This window comes from Capricornis sumatraensis, chromosome 7 (genome assembly GCF_032405125.1).
Source record: "Capricornis sumatraensis isolate serow.1 chromosome 7, serow.2, whole genome shotgun sequence".
Taxonomy (NCBI): domain Eukaryota; kingdom Metazoa; phylum Chordata; class Mammalia; order Artiodactyla; family Bovidae; genus Capricornis; species Capricornis sumatraensis.
This window is the reverse complement of record NC_091075.1, coordinates 108,172,624-108,194,088: the sequence shown is the minus strand read 5'-3', so window position 1 is coordinate 108,194,088 and position 21,465 is coordinate 108,172,624.

Genomic DNA, 21,465 nt, shown 5'->3' with positions numbered 1-21,465 from the left:
GGGGAGAAGGCTATAAGAGTAACAGAAAATGACTCTGGAAGGTCCACTGGGTGGTTCCATCTGGAAGACCACAGCCTCCAATCATCTGACTTCACTACCAGGTTGCTTTGCTTACTTCGATTCCCAAGAGATGGGAAGGGTCAGCATTGGAGATAGTCTCATCTCCATTCAGCGATCCTCAGCTTGGCTGTGTGTGGGCGTCACCTGAGGCACTGTCTGATATCCTGGTGCTGGGTGTCAACCCAGACTCCCATGCAATGCATTTGGTTACACTCTGGGCATTTCAGCTTGTAAACTTTCTTCAGGTGATTCTAGTTATCAGTCAAGACTGAAAACCACCATGAGACCTGGATGGTTAGCTACATGACGGCAAGGCTCTTCTTTTTATCTCATCTCTTAACATCCCTCACCCCTGCCCCCATATTTAGAATAGTATCTGATGTAATGCTTAATTAAGAAAGGAATGGAAGGAGGGAAGGAGACAAGGAAGGGAGGGAGGGAGATGAATGAACATCTCAAAATATATGTCCCTCTGTTTCCATTTATACTTCTATCTCTAAGTAAAATAGTTTGCCTTCGCATCTAGTATTGATATAAAGCCTACTATCTTATAATTACGGCTCCCCAGGTAGCACAGTGGTAGAGAATCTGCCTGCCAATGCAGAAGACACAAGAAATGTGAGTTCGATTCCTGGGTCAGGAAGATCCCCTAGAGGAAGAAACAGCAACCCACTCCAGTATAACTGCCTGGAAAATTCTATGGACAGAGGAGCCTGGGGGGCTACAGTTCATGGTTGTAAAAAGTCAGACATGATTGAATGAGCATGCATGAACACTGTAGATACAGGATCTCTCTCTTCTTCTGTTTCTGTCTCTATCTCTGTCTCTGTCACTCTCTCTATCTACCACCCTCTAGGGGTTGGATGTGCTCATGGTTACCCTCCTGAATATAACTCACAGCTTCCTTGGCAGATTGTCTGAATCTTGTGAAAACCCACTGACCAATAGAACGTCATCTGAAATTACATATGCAGGTTAAAGTTAAGTCCTCAGAGACAAATCAGGTTGCATTTCACCTTCCCTTTTTCCCTTCAAGGGTTAGAACGTAGACACAAAGTTTGTGAGCCAGTTTCAACACTGCAAATGAAAGCAGCACACGTTGGGAAGATAAAGCAATAAGATAATACTATGTTTGTCATAGTTTTGGCCATATAAATTTGTCAAATGTTTGACCATATAGAAAAAACAGTCACATAAAAACTAGCTTCCCTCCAGACAAAAAAAATAAATGTTATTGTCCATATCATTCAGGAGATAAAGAGATGAATGGATATTTTATTTAGTAGCCAGCCAGCAAAAGTAGCATTAGGAAAAAAAGCAATGTTATATAATAATTCATTGTAGGTTTCCCTCTAATAGTTGAACATCCATTCTTTGGAAAGCTTATGCATTGGAGGCCAATTTAGCATACAAAATATTATATTTTTATTATAGAATTTTATACTACTTCATGATCATATGCCAAATCATATTTTATATCAATTGAGCAAAATATGCGTGGTGCCAGTGGTAAAGAACCTGCCTGCCAATCCAAGACATGCAAGAGAGGCAGGTCCCTAGGTTGGGAAGAAGATCCCATGGAGGATGAAAAGGTAGTCCATTCCAGTATTCGTGCCTGGCAAATCTCATGGACAGAGGAGCCTGGCAGGTTACAGTCCATGTGGCCGCAAAGGGTTGAACATGACTAAGCAGGCACACAAGAACATACATACACTCACGAGCAAAAGATGGAAACGGATGTTGCACACCCCATGGGTGTTCACTCTACATCTTAAAAGGAGTAAGCTATGGCAGAGCATTTGTTATAACGTTGAGATCCTTGTTTTCCTCCTGTGCTTTTACCCTCCAACAACCTAATGCTTCATTTCACCAAATGTTCACGAACTTCAGGTAACAGATGGGTACGGAAAATGCTTTAGCTGCTCTAAAAAGGAGTTCTGGAGTTATTCTCAGGATACAGTTTTTTGTTTTGTTTTGTTTTTTTTTGTCTTTAAATCAAGAGTATTTAAACTCTTTAAGAACAAAAAAAAAAAGAAAAGAAAAAATCAGGATATGTGAAAAAAGAGTGGATAAGCATCACACCAGCTGGCACACTCAGGCCTTCAGTTGTTAAATAAGCTTGTGGGAATCCTTTTTGTCTCTAAAATGACAACTATTCCTGCTGGGTAAAATTAAATGTGCTAAGGCCCCAAAGCCCACTGGACCCTTCATGTGTCTGTACCTGCAAACTTTTGCCACATCCAGGTCAGTGAAGTAGGGAAAATGCCGCATAGCTTCACTCACTCAAAAGTAGCTTCCAACAGTTCACTTTACATTTCACCTGAAACACAAATGTCATTGACAGAATAATGCCTTCCAGCTCCAAAGGCCTCCATGTGCTAATCCCAAAACATGTGTGCATGTCATGTAACATGGCAGCAAGGCACTTTACAGATGTGATTAGATGAGGATTTTGAGACGAAGAGAGTTTAGTGCATTAGACAGGTGGGGCCAGGATAATCACAGGTGTCCTTATAAGAGGGAGGAAAGAGTGTCAGGGTCAGGGAAAGAGATGTGACTATGGAAGCAGAGGTTGGAGCGATAGAGGCTGCAAGTCAAGGAATGCTGGCGACCACTGATAACTGCAAAAAGTGACCATACTGCAAACCTGCTGACACCTGACTTTAAGTCAGTGAAAGCTATTTCTGACTTCTTACAGCTAGAATCCTAAGACAACATTTTTGTGTTGTCTGAAGCTGATATATGGTGATTTGTTAAACCAGCAATAGGAAATTATCTTTTACGGAAAAACATATGAGTAAAGGTATTATTTTAAGTATTTCATACAAGTAATTCTTTTCTTGTTTGGAGACAAAAAAAATAAATTTTAGAATGTAGTTAAATCACATTATATTTGCTAATAAGTACTTCGAAGAAGTAACTACGAAAAGAAAAAATCACCTCTTGATGAGGATGAAAGAGGATATACAAATGATGACTTAAAATTCAACCTTCAAAAAAGTAAGAGCATGTCATTTGGTCCCATCACTTCATGGCAAATTGTTGTTGTTGAGTTGCTCAGCCATGTCCAACTCTGTGACCCCATGAACTGCAGCATGCCAGGCTTCCCTGACCTTCATCATCTCCCAGAACTTATTCAAATTTAAGTCCATTGAGTCGGTGATGCCATCCAACCATCTCATCCTCAGTCGTCCCCTCCTCCTGCCTTCAATCTTTCCCAGATCAAGGTCTTTTCCAGTGAGTCAGCTTTTCACATCAGGTGGCCAAAGTACTGGAGCTTCAGCTTAAGCATCAGTCATTCCAGTGAATATTCAGTGTTGATTTCCTTTATGATTGACTGGTTGATCTCCTTGCAGTCCAAGGGACTCTCTAGAGTCTTCTCCAACACCATAGTTCGAAAGCATCAGTTCTTCAGTGCAGCACTGAAGCTGAAGCTCCATACTTTGGCCACCTGATCTAAAGAGCTGACTCATTATAAAAGACTCTGATGCTGGGAAAGAGCAAAGGCAGGAGGAGAAGGGGATTACAGAGGATGAAATTGTTGGATGGCATCACCGACTCATTGGACATGAGTTTAAGCACACTCGGGGAGATAGTGAAGGATAGGGAAGCCTGGAGTGCTACAGTCCATGGGGTCACGAAGAGTCAGACATGTGTAATGATTGAAGAACAACAGTAAGAACCACATAAAACATGATGAAGTGGTTTATGAAAATAAAGTATTTTCAGTAAGGAATTTATGTGTTACATTTTATAAGGTTAAGGTATGTAAGAAAGAAATTTGTCTTAGTTTCTCAATCAGCAATAATATTTTGTGTGCATGCTTGCTCAGTCACTTCAGTTGTGTTTGACTCTTTGCCACCTTACAGACCATAGCCCACCAGGCTCCTCTGTCCATGGGATTCTCCAGACAAGAAAACTGGAGTGGGTAGCCATGACCTCCTCCAGGTGATCTTCCTGACCCAGGGATAGAACTTGCATCTCTTATGTCTCCTGCATTGGCAGGCATGTTCTTTACCACTAGTGCCACCTGAGAACTCCAATAATATTTTACTTTCATGTAAAATTGAGATATGAATTATATATTTCTTTTATATAAGTATTGGCAAGCTCGAAGAGGAATACTATGCATGCATATTTTTTTTTTATTTTGCAGTAAAGAATTAGTCCACCATTTTCTCCTCCACTCTATAGATCAGCAGGGTCAAGAGCTGTTTTATTTTTTTCTTAAAAGGGAATTCTGAATTTCAGAAACTTTAACCATGGCCTCATCAATTTAGTTATTTTGAAAAAACATTGACTGTGTGAGAGATGTCAATAGAGTTTTACTTTCAAAAATAAAAAAATAAATTCAATTTGGTACTTGACCTTAAACATATTGTTTTCTATTAGTATTGAGAAGACATATGCATAGAAAACATTGTTGACAACTGACTATATATGGTTTGTCATACCAAGAGAATTTATGTGTACTTTGAAATGTTAATAATAAGCATTTGAAGAAGTGTCATATGCTACTTAAGATGATTACATTATTTTTAATCTTTTACTAGATTATTTCATTTTTTCCCATGGTAAGCATCCTCCCCTAAAAATAGAAATATTATAAAATTCTTGCAACATATTTTCTGTTTATTGGGTATGAAAATTGGTTCAAACAGTAAATATCTTGCCATGAAATTCACTGGCATCAGTGTTCCTTTTCCCATCTTTTTTCTTGTAAATGCAATTATTTTTTTCCTGAAAAACAGAAAAAATGTCAGTGCATAAGTTTGCTGCCCTTCTGAAAATTTTAATCAGAACTCAGTGTTAAGTTGAATAAAATTGAACTAAAGTATCCTCTATAACTTATAACAAGTGATTTGAGCATACCTTCTTACTTAAAGTCTGATTTTTTAATATGTTAAATAGATTTTCTATTACATAGGTTGGCTGGAAACTCATCAAACATTTACTAGAAATGTTATAATGACATTTTCATACAAAAGATCACATAATCAACCTAGGAGCTCTTGCCGTGTTTACCTGAAAGGAAGATGATGATTTTTTTCCAAGTAATTTAACTTTGAAACTTGGGGGATTGATGTTTCCTGGACAAAAAGGGCTTATATTTCATACATTGGCATCATATCACAGTGAATAAAAGTGAGACAGGGTGATTTTTTTAATTTTTAGCTTGATTAGGAATCACTGAGTCTGTCTCAAGGCCCTAGTTATTGAAATGGCAATGGAGGTATTCTTTGTGCCTGAGAGGATATGAATTTATGGAATTAGGGATATAGACCACAATAGATCTAGACTGGAATATTTAAGAGAACCCATTCAGGAAAATAATGGAGGAAGATCAGGTCTGGGCTAGATATTGAATCTCTCTGTGTTTGAATCATCCGAATCTGGACTCCTGGCTTTTTTTTGTAGGTCCAAGACTGATTGATTTCAAGTCTTTTACTATGGTGAACAGTAAAGAGATTATCTATAGGAGAACATTAGTGATGTAAATATCTGGGCCAGAAAGCTGTGGGTAAATTAAAGAAGGCTCACAGATACAACAACCAGTGCTTGAGCAGGAAACTGACCTTCTAAAGGAGTACAACTCCAGGCGAGGAAACCTCATAGAGTCCTCCTGAAGGAGCATTGGAACAGAAAGGGAAAATTAAGAAGATAAAAATGCTACTTTAAGCATGGAGAGTTTAAAGATCAAGAAAGACTGTATTTTGAGGAACACAGGATAAAGGCATTAGAACTCTTGGAATTCCAGGAAATACGCGCTGGAAAAACATCAACTCCTTCACTTCAGCAGTCCACTGGGGGTGTTTTGAGTCCCAGCTTGAACAAATGTGGGTCTGAGCAATAACCTTTCCCAGGAAGCAGATTTTACAGGTCTAAGAGAAGATAGTCCAGATGGTGTATTAAAAAGTAGAGACATCACTTTGCCAACAAAGGTCTGTCTAGTCAAAGCTATGGTTTTTCCAGTAGTCATGTATGGATGTGAGAGCTGGACCATAAAGACTGAGCACCAAATAATTGATGCACTTGAACTGTGGTTCTGGAGAAGATTCTTGAGAATCCCTTGGACTACAAGGAGATCAACCAGTCAAGCATAAAAGAAATCAACCCTGAATATTCACTGGAAGGACCGATGCTGAAGCTCCAATACTTTAGCTACCTGATGGGAAGAGCCAACTCATTGGAAAAGACCCCGATGCTGGCAAAGATAGAAGGCAGGAGAAGAAGGGATGACAGAAGAGGAGATGGTTGGATGGCATCACCGACTCAATGGACATGAGTTTTAGGAAACTCCGGGAGATGGTGAAGGACTAGGAAGCCTGGCATGCTGCAGTTCATGGGGTCACAAAGGAATCAGACATGACTGAGCAACTGAACAATGAAGAGAAGGTATGGGAAGTCATGACCACAAACTTATTGTCAGAGCTAGGAATGCTTGCTTAAGGGAGAATAGCCTTGTTGTCACTCAAATGAATTGCCAGTCCAGGTTCGATGCATGATACAGGATGCTTGGGGCTAGTGCACTGGGATGACCCAGAGGGATGGTATGGGGAGGGAGGTCGGAGGGGGCTTCAGGATGGGGAACACATGTATACCTGTGGCAGATTCATGTTGATGTATGGCAAAACCAATACAATATTGTAAAGTAGTTAGCCTTCAATTAAAATAAATAAATTTATATTTAAAAAAATAAAACACACTTTATACACAATTAAAAAAAATAAGAAGCTCACACAGAGCAGTTCTGGGTTTCAGAAACAAGAAGCTCAAAGGGAAAATGGAAAATAAGATGCTCTGAATAAGTCAAAAGGAAATAATAGGCATTTCAATCAAGCCTGTTGATAGGAGTTGGCACCATGTAAATTTCTAAACTTTGAAGAATAATTGCCAGCACTTATCAAGTGCTTGCTGTGGGTTGATCACTGCTCTGTTTCACAGGGATTCGCTCATTTAACTCTCACAACGTTCTGATAAAGTGAGAGGCATTTTTAATATTTTTTCTACAGATGGAGAAATTCAGACCCTGAGAGCAAGTAACTTGCCCAAAGTCACACAGAAAATAAGAGGAAGAGCTGAGATACAGGCCCACAGGGTCTGGCTTCAAAGACAGCACTCTAATTACCATATATAAGACAAGGAAGGAATGAGTTCACAACAGAGGAGGTAGCTTTCCTGACCTGCTATGAGATATGCAAGGTGTCATGTTAAAATCTGTCAAGAGAAATCTTTCCCTAAGTAAGCTATATATTCTAGAAAACACATAAGCTGACATCTTCAAAGACTGAAAAGAAGGTATTGTCTTCTGGGGGTGTCAGACACTGTGTATGACCAACCCTATATCCTATTCGTCCTCTCCCTACCCTCTTCCCATCCCAAGGTGGTCATGTAGCATCATTCCAACCAATGAGATTCAAGCAGAAGAATTCTGGTTCCAACTTCCAAGAAAGCTCTCACTTGCTTGACAGAAAGTGAAACTCACCTAGTGTGACTTTTCATGCATAGCCCTGTTTTCTTCTTCCTTACTGGAACTCAAGTGTGATGTCCAGAGGGATAGCAGCTTTCCAGGGTCCATGAGGAGAGCCACTAGCTTAGGATAGCTCTGCAAGAGTAGAAGATTATGAGCTCTTGACAGCATCAGCCAGCATCTTCCCCAACCCTAGACTGGACACCTGTGGATCTCTTGTAGGGAGACAAATAAACCACAATCACTTAAAAGGTAAAAAGAAAAAAAAAAAATTTCAGGTAATCCTTTTAAGCAGTTTATACATATCATTCTCTTCTTTATCTGCCAAGTCTATCAAAATGTTTAATAACCACCATACCCAAGGGAGTAAATCCTTAATTCCAGTCACTTCTCAGCAGTCTCTTGAATCTTAGCTCCCTCCTGCTGTGTACATGTGTGATGGCATTCATTTTTGTTTTGCTTTTTGGATCCCTGCTATTTGTGGGCATTTGCACTGTTGCCAGTTTTTACTATTATGAACATTTCCCAGCTACAGCACCCACCTTCTCATGGCTGCACTTGAGCTAAATATTACCTCCTTCCTCCTACTCTGGCCCCACTTATTTTAAAGGCTTATATGACTCCATCTATAATCTATAAAAATATTTTTGATGAAAAGATGCTCTTAATTTAAAGTGATCACATTAATCACTCTTATTTGAGAAGATGCAGCCTATTAGATGACTTAAAATAAAAAAACTTTCTTACTACAAGCTTACGGAAAAAAATGGGTTTTATTTTGTTTCTACGTTTTTAAATTTTTTACTTTTTCATGTATAGGTTTTGATTCACCTGGAATTGGTTTTTGGTGTGGTGGAGTTAATTTCATCTTTTGTTTGATTTGATTACCAGGGTTGTGTCTATGACATTCAGCGAAAAATCTGTGTTTTCATCATTAATCTACACTGCCATGTCTGCCATATTTAGAGCCTCTGAATCTATGTGGATGTCTAAATTTTCTGTCATGATCTGTTTATTTATAATCCACAGTTCTTGTATCGGTAATCCAGAATCTTAAGTCCTTAAACTCCTTTTGTATAATCAGGTGGAACAAGTAGTTACTTCATTCTCCTCTTGGAGAACCACCAATAAGCATAGCCTTTGCAATCCCCATATAATTTTCTAGAATCATCAATTATGTTAAAACATAATTGTCATTTTGGTTTATACGACATAAGATATGTACACAATGTAGACTCTGTATCCTTGTACATAATATGTGTTTCTGAAATTTTCCTAGATGTAAAAGATATCCCATACTGCAGAACTGGGTGCCATCCCCGGGTTGGGAAGATCCCCTGGAGAAGGGACCGGCTACCCACTCCAGTATTCTGGCCTGGAGAATTCCATGGACTGTATAGTTCACGGTGTCGCAAAGTGTCAGACACAGTTAAGTGACTTCCACTTGCACTTCAAAGAAATCCTATGGCAGATCAGACGGCAAAGAATCTGCCTGCGGTGTGGGAGACCTGGGTTCGATCCTCAGTCAGGAAGATCCCCTGGAGGAGGGCATAGCAACCCATTCCAGTATTCTTGCCTGGAGAATCCCCATGGACAGAGGAGCCTGATGGGCTACAGTTCATGGGGTCACAAAGAGTTGGATATGACTGAGCAACTAAAACACACAGATCTTTAGAATATTTGAATAGTGTTCTATAACTGTCTCTTTAAAGGATTGGTATGACTTTTGTTGTATTTATTGTTAGGTAATTATGCTTTTATACTATTGCAAGCTTTTTAATTTGACTTCAGTTTGTATTAGTATATAGAAAACAATTGATTTTTTAATAGATTTTGTATCCAGCAGCTGTGCTAAATTCTTCTTAATTCTAATATTGTAGCTATAGTTTCTTTTAATATTTGTAGCGTTCTATTGCTGCATAATAAATTATCCCCAAAATCTTGCAGTCAGAAGCAATAATTATAATTTATTATTGTTTATGCTTTCAGTGGGTCAGTAATTCATATGGGATACAGCAGAGAAAGATGTCTCTCCTCCACCTTGTTCCCAGATGGACAGCTAGGAGTTGGAAACATCTATTTCTGCTTTATTGACTATGCCAAAGACATTGACTGTGTGGATCACAATAAACTGGAAAATTCTGAAAGACATGGGAATACCAGACCACCTGACCTTCCTCTTGAGAAATCTGTATGCAGGTCAGGAAGCAACAGTTAGAACTGGACATGGAACAACAGACTGGTTCCAAATAGGAAAAGGAGTACGTCAAGGCTATATATTGTCATCCTGCTTATTTAACTTCTATGCAGAGTACATCATGAGAAACGTTGGGCTGGAGGAAGCACAAGCTGGAATCAAGACTGCTGGGAGAAATATCAATAACCTCAGATATGCAGATGACACCACCCTTATGGCAGAAAGTGAAGAGGAACTAAAAAGCCTCTTGATGAAAGTGAAAGAGGAGAGTGAAAGAGTTGGCTTAAAGCTCAACATTTAGAAAACGAAGATCATGGCATCTGGTCCCATCACTTCATGGGAAATAGATGGGGAAACAGTAGAAACAGTGTCAGATTTTATTTTTCTGGGCTCCAAAATCACTCAGATGGTGATTGCAGCCATGAAATTAAAAGATGCTTACTCCTTGGAAGGAAAGTTATGACCAACCTAGATAGCATATTGAAAAGCAGAGACATTACTTTGCTGACTAAGGTCCATCTAGTCAAGGCTATGGTTTTTCCAGTGGTCATGTATGGATGTGAGAGTTGGATTGTGAAGAAAGCTGAGTGCTGAAGAATGGATGCTTTTGAAGTGTGGTGTTGGAGAAGACTCTTGAGAGTCCCTTGGACTGCAAGGAGATCCAACCAGTCCATCCTGAAGGAGATCAGTCCTGGGTGTTCTTTGGAAAGACTGATGCTAAAGCCACCTCATATGAAGAGTTGACTCATTGGAAAAGACTCTGATGCTGGGAGGGATTGGGGGCAGGAGGAGAAGGGGACGACAGAGGATGAGATGGCTGGATGGCATCACCAACTCGATGGACATGAGTTTGAGTAAACTCTGGGAATTGGCGATGGACAGGGAGGCCTGGCATGCTGTGATTTATGGGGTTGCAAAGAGTTGAACACGACTGAGTGACTAAACTGAACTGAACTGAACTGAACTGAAAGTCTTATTCACTTCCCAGCAATTAATGCTGACTCTTAGTTAAGACCTTAGCTGAGACTATCAGCTGAAACACTCACATGAGGTCTCTCCTTGTGTCTTGGACTTCCTCCCAATAAGGTGGTTGGGCACCAAAATAAGTGTCCTGAGAGACAGAGAACCATATCACTATTTCTCCTGGACTCTGTTGAGCTGGGTAGTCACAAATAGCCTCCCAGATTCAAGGAAAGGGAGCATAATGCCACCTCTCTCTTGGAGGAGTGTCAATCGCTTGCTAAGCAGCTTTATATGAGGCATCATTGGTGAAGCTGCATTGGAATATACAACTAGCCACAGTATTGTATACATAGAGACATTACTTGCAAATTATGACTTTCTTTTACTTCTGCTTTAGTGACTACACTAAAGCCTTTTACTGTATAGATCAGAACAAACTGTGGAAAATTCTCAAAGAGACTGGAATACCAGAGCACCTTACCTGCCTCTTGAGAAACCTGTATGCAGGTCAAGAAGCAACAGTTAGAACTGGACATGGAACAATGGACTGGTTCAAAATTAGGAAAGGGGTCTGTCAAGGTTGTTTATTGTCACCCTGCTTATTTAACTTATATCCAAAGTACATCATGCAAAGTGAAGGGCTGGATGATGCTCAAGTTGGAATCAGGATTGCTGGGAGAAATATCTATAACCTCAGATATGCAGATGACACCACTGTTATGGCAGAAAGTGAAGAGGAACTAAAGAGCCTCTTGACGAAGGTCAATGAGGAGAGTGAAAAAGCTGGCTTAAAACAGTATTCAAAAAACTAAGATCATGGCATTCAGTCCCATTACTTCATGGAAAATAGATGGGGAAACAATGGACACAGTGACAGATTTTATTTTCTTAAGCTCCAAAATCACTGTTGATCGTGACTGCAGCCATGAAATCAAGAGACACTTGCTCCTTGGAAGAAAAGCTATGACAAACCTAGGCAGCATATTAAAAAGCAGAGACATCACTTGGCCAACAAAGGACCATCTAGTCAAAGCTATGGTTTTTCCAGAGGTCATGTATGGATGTGAGAGTTGGACTATAAAGCAGGCTCAGTACCAAAGAATTGATGCTTTCAAATTGTAGTGCAGGAGGAGACTCTTGTGGTTCCCTTGGACTGCAAGGAGATCAAAGCAGTCAATCCCAAAGAAAATCAACCCTGAATATTCATTGGAAAGAGATGCTGAAACTGAAGCTCCAATACTTTGGCCACTCAATGTGAAGAGCCAACTGATTGGAAAAGACTCTGATGCTTGGAAAGATTGAGGCAGGAGGAAAAGGGGACAGCAGAGGGTACGATGGTTGGATGACATCATCAACTCAATGGACATAAATTTGAGCAAGCTCCAGGAAATAGTGAAGGACAGGGAAGCACGGAATACTGCAATCCGTGGGGTTGCAAAGAGTTGGACATGACTTAAAGACTGAACAACAAGGAAAACTAGGCAGAGGACAACAATATTGCTTCTTACTATCCCAGTGAAATCTGAGTGAGCCTACCTAGTATGCTGGCCTCTCCTATGAGGAGTGGGAGGAATTATTCCACTTTTTTATTCCAATATTTACTTTCCAAGCAGAAGTCATCCATGTGACAACCTATAGGGGTAGGATGGGAGGTGCAAGGTGGGAGGGAGGTTCAAGAGAGAGGGAATATATGCTTACCTATGGCTGATTCATGTTAATGTATGTCAGTAACCAACATAATACTGTAAAGCAATTATCCTCCAATTAAAAATAAATAAAAAAAAATTTTAATGCTAGTGCTTAATGCTACCTTTGACCTTCCCAACTGATTCTATTTCCTGCCTCCTAAGACTTTGGAGAATTTGCAGCAATGTAAGGAATTTCATTCAGTGAGTTTTTGGCAAAGGACAATGGCAGGGTTTTACTTTTAGATGAGGCAGATTCACAAAGGCCAACTCTCTTTGCTAAGGGGGTCGAGGAAACTTCAGGACACAGGTGCCAAATTCCACACAGAATTGATCCTGGAAATGAATATATTGAATCAAAAAATACCAGAGCTGATGAGAACTTTGGTTATTATCCACCTCTTCCAGAAAAACAACTATGGCCTCTGGCAAGAGCAGATTCTAACCAGTACTATAGCATTGCAATAGGGGGAGCGGGCCAGTATAGTCAAGAAGAATGCTCAGCAGAGCCTGGCTAAAATTTGGTCAGGAGAGAATCTTTTGCCACTTCTAAGGATCAAACACCTGGCCCAAGGTCACTCTTGGAAAAAAGAGAAAGAACATAAGGGAAGAAACTGGAGTAGGACCCTAATTTCCTGACTTGCACTAGCTGGTAACATTTTCTGGGCATAAAGTATACATTTACAAAGATTACCTACCCATCCTCATAACCAGCCCCAAATCTAGACAGCCAGCTATGCATGTAAGCCATTCTGGCTAAAACAAAATAATAATTTGCATCCTCTCTTCACTCACTCAGATGAAAGTGACATATGGAGCAGGCTTCTTCTCAGCACATGATCCATAATTCACAGAGAAGTGCTGCCTACTTCCTCATTAGCTAAACTGTATTCATTGCAGAAATCAGCTTTTGGTAGCACTATCGATCAGCAGGAAGTACGAAGGAAAAAAAAATTAACACGACTTGAAAACTCCAGTCTCTGGGGGTGCGGCTTACCATCTGGGAATGACTTATTAGAAAAGAAAGAGGAAACACTGCCCGTGTAATATTTTCCCATTTTCACATGTGCAGCCAGGCCTCGTTAATCTGAGCCCCTAAACAGGGAGTTTGTGATAATTCAGAGGTAACATTTGTGATCTTAATATTCTACCCAAGACATTGAACTTGGGACCTTAAAGTTTCTAGTGCAAATCAGGTATGTTTTCCTCCACTTCTTTCTTGGCTTTCATACATGTTCATGTAGATGATGTCTACAATGCAAACAGGGGCCAAAATGAATGCATTTAATTTCTTTTTAGAAAATTCTCACATCTCTGTTGCTTTGATAATTTTTATCCTCCTTTCCTCATTTTTAATTGACACCACTTCATATGATAAGCACAATTTCCTTTTTATTGTATGCCATTTTACCTCAAAAAGATCCTTTCTGCCTAAGTAGCAGATATATATTTTTAAATAAATGTTTAAGGTAAAAATGCGATGAAATAAGGGTTTTAGGCATAGTACCTTTCTCTGAGAAAGTCACAGAAACAAACTATGTAAAGCACTTGTTATTGAAGATCCACATTATCTTTCCTTTTGTGTGTCTCCAATAATTGAATAATTAGCACTCTGCAAGTAAATTGAAATGAAATTACATTCTCCTAAATCCATTATCCAAGTTATTTTTAATAAGTTCCTGTTTACTTGCAGTTTCAAAATAATTTGTATTTCACTCCATTTTTTTAAAATCCATTCACTCCTTCAGATGAGTCATAAATGGGTTGACCAGAGATGTAAACTCTTTCTAAAGAATATGAATTGACCTAGATAATTGAGTGAGAATCTGAAATTCACAGGAGAGGGGATCTATCATGAGGCAGAAACAATAGTAGGAGGTAATAACATGTAATGATTCATTCTTTTCATTCACACTTCTGTGTCTGTTATAAGTTTCCATTTTGTTGTGAAGTGATTTCAAGTTAAAGCTAATCATCAACTGGATATTAATACTTTTATTGCGGCAAACATGATAAATACCTCCATATCAATGTACTACGTTGGTGAAACCCAAAGAGAAATCAGAACCAGACTCCTACCATCTGAAGGACTTGTTCTAGTTGGAGGGGGAAATAGAAAATAGATACATGGCAATATACATTTCCTGCAGTTACTATAACAAGCTTCCACAAACTGGGTGGCTTCAAACCTCAGAAATGTATTCTCTCATGATTCCAGGGGCCAGAAGCTCAAATGAAGCTATCAGCAGGGCTATTGTCTGTCCAGAGGCCTTATGGGAGAATCCCCTTTGCTTCTTCCAACTTCTCTTGGTTCCTGGACGTCCTTGGTGATCAATGACTTGTAACAGCATCACCCCAATCTCTGCCTCCATCTGCACATGGTACTCTTCTCTGGGTCCAATTATGTCTTATAAGAATACCAGCCCCTGGAAAACCCACTTTAATCTAGTATGCTTTCATATTAATTTAATTACATTTTCAAAAACCCTATTCTGAAATAAAGTCACAATCTGAAGTCCTGAGTAAGTGTGGATTTCGGAGGATGGGGGAACACTAGTTAACCTACTACAGGTAATAAAAATGACACTGAGGAAAGAGAGGTATGACCTGAGTTGCACTGTGAACCCCCATAAGTTCAGAACAAGATGGAATAGAAGATAGGGCACCAGGCATCAAGGAAAACATGACAATACATGTGTTACTGCTAGGTCCAGGCTGCCTGCTCATCCCCACACCATCTCTTTTCCAGCCGAAAAAACACTGACTTTGTTCACACGGAATTTCTTACCTCTCCTGGGACATATGGTAATCTTTTAAATCTCTGTGAAGTGGTAAATGGATATGTGTGTCTCTGTAATTTCTATTGAGATCCCAAAGCTGGGAAAATAGAGGTTAATTGTCCATATGTACTATCAAGGTGGGTGGCGGGGTGAGGCTTCCCAGATAGCTCAGTGGTAAAGAATCTGCCTGCCAAGCAGGAGACATGAGTTTGCTCCTTGGGTCAGGAAAATCCCCTGAAGAAGGAAATGGCAACCAGCTCCAGTATTCTTGCCTGAGAAATCCCATGGACAGAGGAGCCTGGTGGGCTACAGTCCACGGGGTCGCAAAGAGTTGGACACGACTTAGCGACTAAGCAACAGCGACTATTAAGGGGATATAAGCCCATCTCTGCCAGCTCTTCTGAGAGATGGACAAACCAAATCCTGAGACCCCAAACTCGTTACCAACCTAATCGTTCACAAGAACAGCCCAGAAAGTCAGCAAGCAGCTCGGCCCAGAAAGTCAGCAAGCAGCTCGATTGGAGAATTTTTTTCAAGAAAGTCCTCAGTCTAGATGGAGGGTAGAGGCAATTTTCCTCTTCTCTCTGGGGAGGTGAGAACAGGTGGGTGAGGAGGCCCTGAGGTCCACTCTTGATACTGGAATCCACAAAGTGCAATGAGAGCTTTCTAAGGAACTGAATCACGCCTTAAAGAGTGGCAGGGCACAGGGGTGGTGCTGGACCCTCGCCCACATGGAAGAGTAGCTGGAGCTGCTCCAGCAGCAGAAAAAGGACAGACAGCTGGGTGGGAACAGCACCTCCCCAACAATGCAGCAAGAGCATGCTTCCTGTGTGTCTGGAGGAGGTCACGGAGAGCAGCTAGATTAGGCTTGCCTCAAGTAGGCCTTCTTCAGGAGGTCTGCCTGCAGGGGCCAGCAGACAGCAGCAGAAAATGACTGGAGGAATCTTACCAGAAGCACATACAAGGGTGGAGTCAAAAGACATTAGTAGAATCAAGCATCACCCTTCTTGGTAAATTACTAAAAAAGGACAGCCATGGCACTATAAGAGAGTCCTGCAATTCCCCATGAGGGAACACTCAGCATTTAGACTTTTGCCACGTCAAAGGCCCTTTAAGGGAGAGTGCCAGAGATATAAAACTGGACCACTTTCTTTTCTTTCTTCCACCCTCATGTGCAATAGAGGAGTCAGAAACAGCAGATGCAGAGACGTGGAAAGTGGAAGAATTATCAGTACAGATAGGGTTATGCTGTATCAGACGCACGCACGCACGCGCACACACATACACATACACACACACACACACACCTCCTTTATAAATAAAAATTCCTTTCCCACACATGCTATATGTCCATCTCAGGAGCTTTGCTAGTTGCACTGATTCTTATAACTCCCACCCAACAGGTACACAGTTATTAGGCTAAAAGAAGTTATACAGCTACAGCTAACTTTAAGTACAGAGAAGGCAATGGCACCCCACTCCAGTACTCTTTTGCTTGGAAAACTCCATGGACGGAGGAGCCTGGTGGGCTGCAGTCCATGGGGTTGCTAAGAGTCGGACATGACTGAGCGACTTCACTTTCACTTTTCACTTTCATGCATTGGAGAAGGGAATGGCAACCCACTCCAGTGTTCTTGCCTGGAGAATCCCAGGGACGGGGAAGCCTGGTGGGCTGCCGTCTATGGGGTCACACAGAGTCGGATACGACTGAAGCGACTTAGCAGCAGCAGCAGCAGCAACTTTAAGTACAAGTGTGGTCTCACCTGTTCCGAGGAGAAAGAGCTGGCATGTCTGTCAGAAGCTCTGCTGCTGCTGCTGTTGCTGCTGCTGCTGCTAAGTCGCTTCAGTCGTGTCCGACTCTGTGTGACCCCATAATGTTTTTGTAGACAACCAGATGAAAAAGACCAAGGGAGATTAAAATCACAGGGTGTTTTTTCAAGGAGAACTACAAATAACATCAGGAATTCATCTCTATGTGGTGGCTATGGATTTGGAAGACATCATACATTGCGTATACCTGAGAGAAAAGAGTTCTCTGACATTGCAGAAAATACACAAAATGCAAAATTTGACTGTAAGTACACTGAGAAACAATCTTCTCCACTGCTCTATTCTCAGTACCTAATAGTGCATAAGGAGGTGTTCAGTAAGTGTTTGTGAAAGTTCAAATAAATAAATGAGTTTGAGGGCCAGATGGAGAAAGAGAAACAAGAAATCAAACCACTAGAAAGTGCCTGAATCAGGATTTGCATTAAGCCTCTGATTTCAAAGCCTTTACTCTCTCTGTGTGCCACTGTCTCATTAAAGGTAAAACGATTATTTAAAGAAAGAACAAAAGCGGCGATGAAGTGCAGATCTAGGAAATGTGAAGTCCAATCTCTGTTTCTTTAGCTAATTTCTTGAGATTGATTTAAGAGCAATGGGGAGTCTTTGCTTCTCATGAATAAGACCCCCAAAAAGAAAAGCATAGCATTATTACCTGACCAAGAATCAGACCTATAGTAAAATGCTGAGTGCCTGTTGCATTTTTGTTATTCTTCTCAAACACACATACAAACACAAAGTCACACACACAATTCACATATACAGGACACAGAAAGAAAGAAGAAATGAAAAGGGAGGAAGGAAGGAGAAAAAAGAAAGAATAGAAAGAGAGAGAGACGGAAGAAGAGGAAAACAGCAGACTCAATTTCCCTAAAGCTCTGTCATGTTAACCTAATTGTACCATTAACGATGCCCACTTATTTTAATGGAGATTTTGATTATATAATTTTTAACAATTAAAATATGTCAGAGAGTAGTATTGTTCAAAGGCTAATTGCAAACTACGCTTAATAAAATGGTAGGAGAGAAATTCTAGATCATTGACCTGTTCTGAAGACCCTCATCCAAGACTCTCTGGATGCATGAGTGATCACCCCAAGATCTCTCTTTGTGGGAGATATTCTAAGTGCACAGGAAGTTAAAAGTAGAAGTCCACCTTACAGGGGGGCTTCCCAGGTGGCTCAGAGGTAAAGAATCTGCCTGCCCAGCAGGACAAGCAGGTTTGATCCCTGGGTCAGGAATATCCCCTAGAGAAGGAAATGGCAGCTCACCCCAGTATTCTTGCCTGGAGAATTCTGTGGGCACAGGAGCCTGACAGACAACAGTCACTGGGATTGCAAAGAGTAGGACAAGACTGTGTGACTAACAAAACGCTGTGTTAATAATTTTTGAGACCTCATCATGTTATAAACTCTAAGCAAACAGGAACAGAGCCAGTTTGCACAGAATTGTAGTAACACTTGCCTGAATCACTCACCTGCCATTTAAAAAGAGCTCTGCATACATCAGATGAGTAATTGGACTGATGGATGGTAGATGGATGGATGGGTGGGTGGGTGGGAGGATGGATGGATGGATGGATGAATGAGTGGAGGGTAGATGGGTGGGCAGATGGATGGATGGACGGACAGGTAAATGAATGAGTAGATGGATGGATGGATTCTTAATGAAAGCATTGAATAAGTCTTTGACTCATGCAATTGGAAATCTCAATGACTGAAGACTGGCAATACAAGATGCTCTGAATCTAGGCCTAACATTGACTTAACCTTATCCTTCTTGTTTCCATGCTCATAGTGGCCTGAGATCAGCACCTATTGGCATTTCTGTTCTGATTTCTATTTACCTGGCTAAGACCTACTGTCCACCTTGATCTTGATGCCTTATACATTCTAGTAATCTTCTTGACTGTGATTTTGTGGGATGAATATAATTTTGATGCTGGATATAATATAGGTCCAAAGTCCAGCTTTCCCAGATCTATGGTGTATGGTTTTTCTTGAGTTGTTTCCACTTTTACAATCTTCATAATGACTATGCAATTATATAGTATTCTTTGTGTAGAAGAATTGATGCTTTTGAACTGTGGTGTTGGAGAAGACTCTTGAGAGTCCCTTGGACTGCAAGGAGATCCAACCAGTCCATTCTGAAGGAGATCAGCCCTGGGATTTCCTTGGAAGGAATGATGCTAAAGCTGAAACTCCAGTACTTTGGCCACCTCATGCGAAGAGTTGACTCATTGGAAAAGCCTCTGATGTTGGGAGAGATTGAGGGCAGGAAGAGAAGGGGATGACAGAGGATGAGATGGCTGGATGGCATCACTGACTCGATGGACGTGAGTCTGAGTGGACTTCGAGAGTTGGTGATGGACAGGGAGGCCTGGCGTGCTGCAATTCATGAGGTTGCAAAGATTCGGACATGACTGAGGGACTGAACTGAACTGAACTGATGTGAGGAAAAAAAAAAAAAACAGAGAAACTCTATTTCAGAAAACATAAATGACTTTCCCAAGGTTGAAAAGCTCTGGGAGATGGTGAAGGACAGGGAAGCCTGGCATGCTGCAGTCCATGAGGTGGCAAAGTCAGACACAACTGAACAACTGAACAATAAAAAGTTAAAAAGAAATGAAGTTTAAAAAAATACCTGAGATTTCCAACTAAGTCCAATTTTTTTTCCCTTCTTGATCATTGTTCATTCATATCCTTTTTAACATCCAGGATATTTTCCATTGTTCTCCAAGGATTACAGCACATTCAGGCCTATATACATTTGTCCCTGGTCTGAATTTAAGCTTTTCTTCATTGCTGATGTTCAATTTAAATCTTTTGCTCCCACTTCCTAAAAGAAAAAAGGATCAAATAATAAAGAGACATGGAACAAATGAAGAAAGACATCATATCACAAGAAATCTTGATTACTCTACTTGGAAGGCTGTGTTACTGCAGAACAGTGTACGGGGAGCTTTGGAGGGAAGTATTCAAAAAATTAGCCAAGGTTAAATAATCACTATGAATGTACCCATGCTGAACAGATTATAACATTCAAAGAGAAGTTTTATACAGGATGGAGAAAAATGTTATAAAATTAAAATTAATGAGAATAAGTTTGACATTCATGTGTTAGCTTAGATCAACATGGATATGCAGAAAATGGCATATCCTGCAGAGGAAAAGGAGCTGGGAGGGTGGATGTGATATTGACGGATGCCTTCTGGACAGATGAAACCAATCTCCTCCCTGCCTGGGGTGCTCTCCACGCGTAAACTCACTCGTCTAAAGTCAAGTTCAAGTTTCTCACAGCTTCTCTGTCTCCTCCTCCCAGGGCTAGGTCCGTTTTTTATTTTTTCTTTGTGATCTTTTTGTTCTGTACTCAGAGCCAGTTCTGGACCAAAACAGAAGATGTGTAACTGGGATGGTGTATTTGAAAACGTAAAGACTGACTGTCAAGTGAACTTTCACTTCTACTCTGGCTTGGTCCAGCTAAATGATGCTGCCTTTTTCTGTCTTCCTTTCCTCATCTCTATGGAGATGATGAGAAGCCTCAATCAAAGACTTGTTCCCAGACATGCCTGGGAACAATATTTAACACATAGTTTGCTCCTTCATGGGCTTCCCTGTTGGCTCAGATGGTAAAGAATCTGCCTGCAGTGAAGGAGATCTGGGTTCGATCTGGATCAGAAAGATCCCCTGGAGAAGGGAAGAGCAACTCACCCCAGTATTCTGGCTGGAGAATCCCATAGACAGAGGAGCCTGGTGGGCTACAATCTATGAGGTTGCAAGAGTTGGGCACAAGTTAGCAACTAAACCACCACCAGCACCACCCTAAATGTCCAGCAATGTCTTAAACAAAGCCTGTTGAGAAACCTGCTGCAGCGCACACAGAATTAGAGGAAACCTCTTCAGCAGTGTCACTTCTACCTTAGAAACCCCACCTGCTCACCTCCAGCCTTTCAAGGAACTCAGGAAATGTTCTCATTGGAGGTGAAGCTCAAAAACCTTACTTCTTGCTTGGAGCCGGTATCATCCACTTGCACCTTTGTTCTGCTTATCTGGTCCTCACAGGAAAAAAATAAACACTAATCCCTCCTTCACTGAATTTCTACCATGACTCAGAATAAAGCATCAGATCAAAGCAGAGTTGAGAGCATCCTTCTCTGAGGTTTCTGCCTTTGTTTACTGTCTGTCTCCCCTGCCCACTTGACCAGCAGTTCTACGAGGGTAGAACCAATTCTCTTATTACATTATCAGTGCCTAGAATTGGGACTAGCAAGGGTGTTCAATACATGTTTGGTGAATGAGTAAATGAATCCAAGTTGTAAATGGGGAAGTGATCCCTCCCTGAAGCCCTTCCCAGGTAGAGAGAGACATAGAGCAGAGCCCTGGAAAGTCTTAACCTCCGAAAGAGACAAGTATATGGCAGGGATTATTAGGAGGGGAAGAGAAAAATGAAAGCAGCTCTGCCCAAGAATTCAAGGTAGGAACGAGC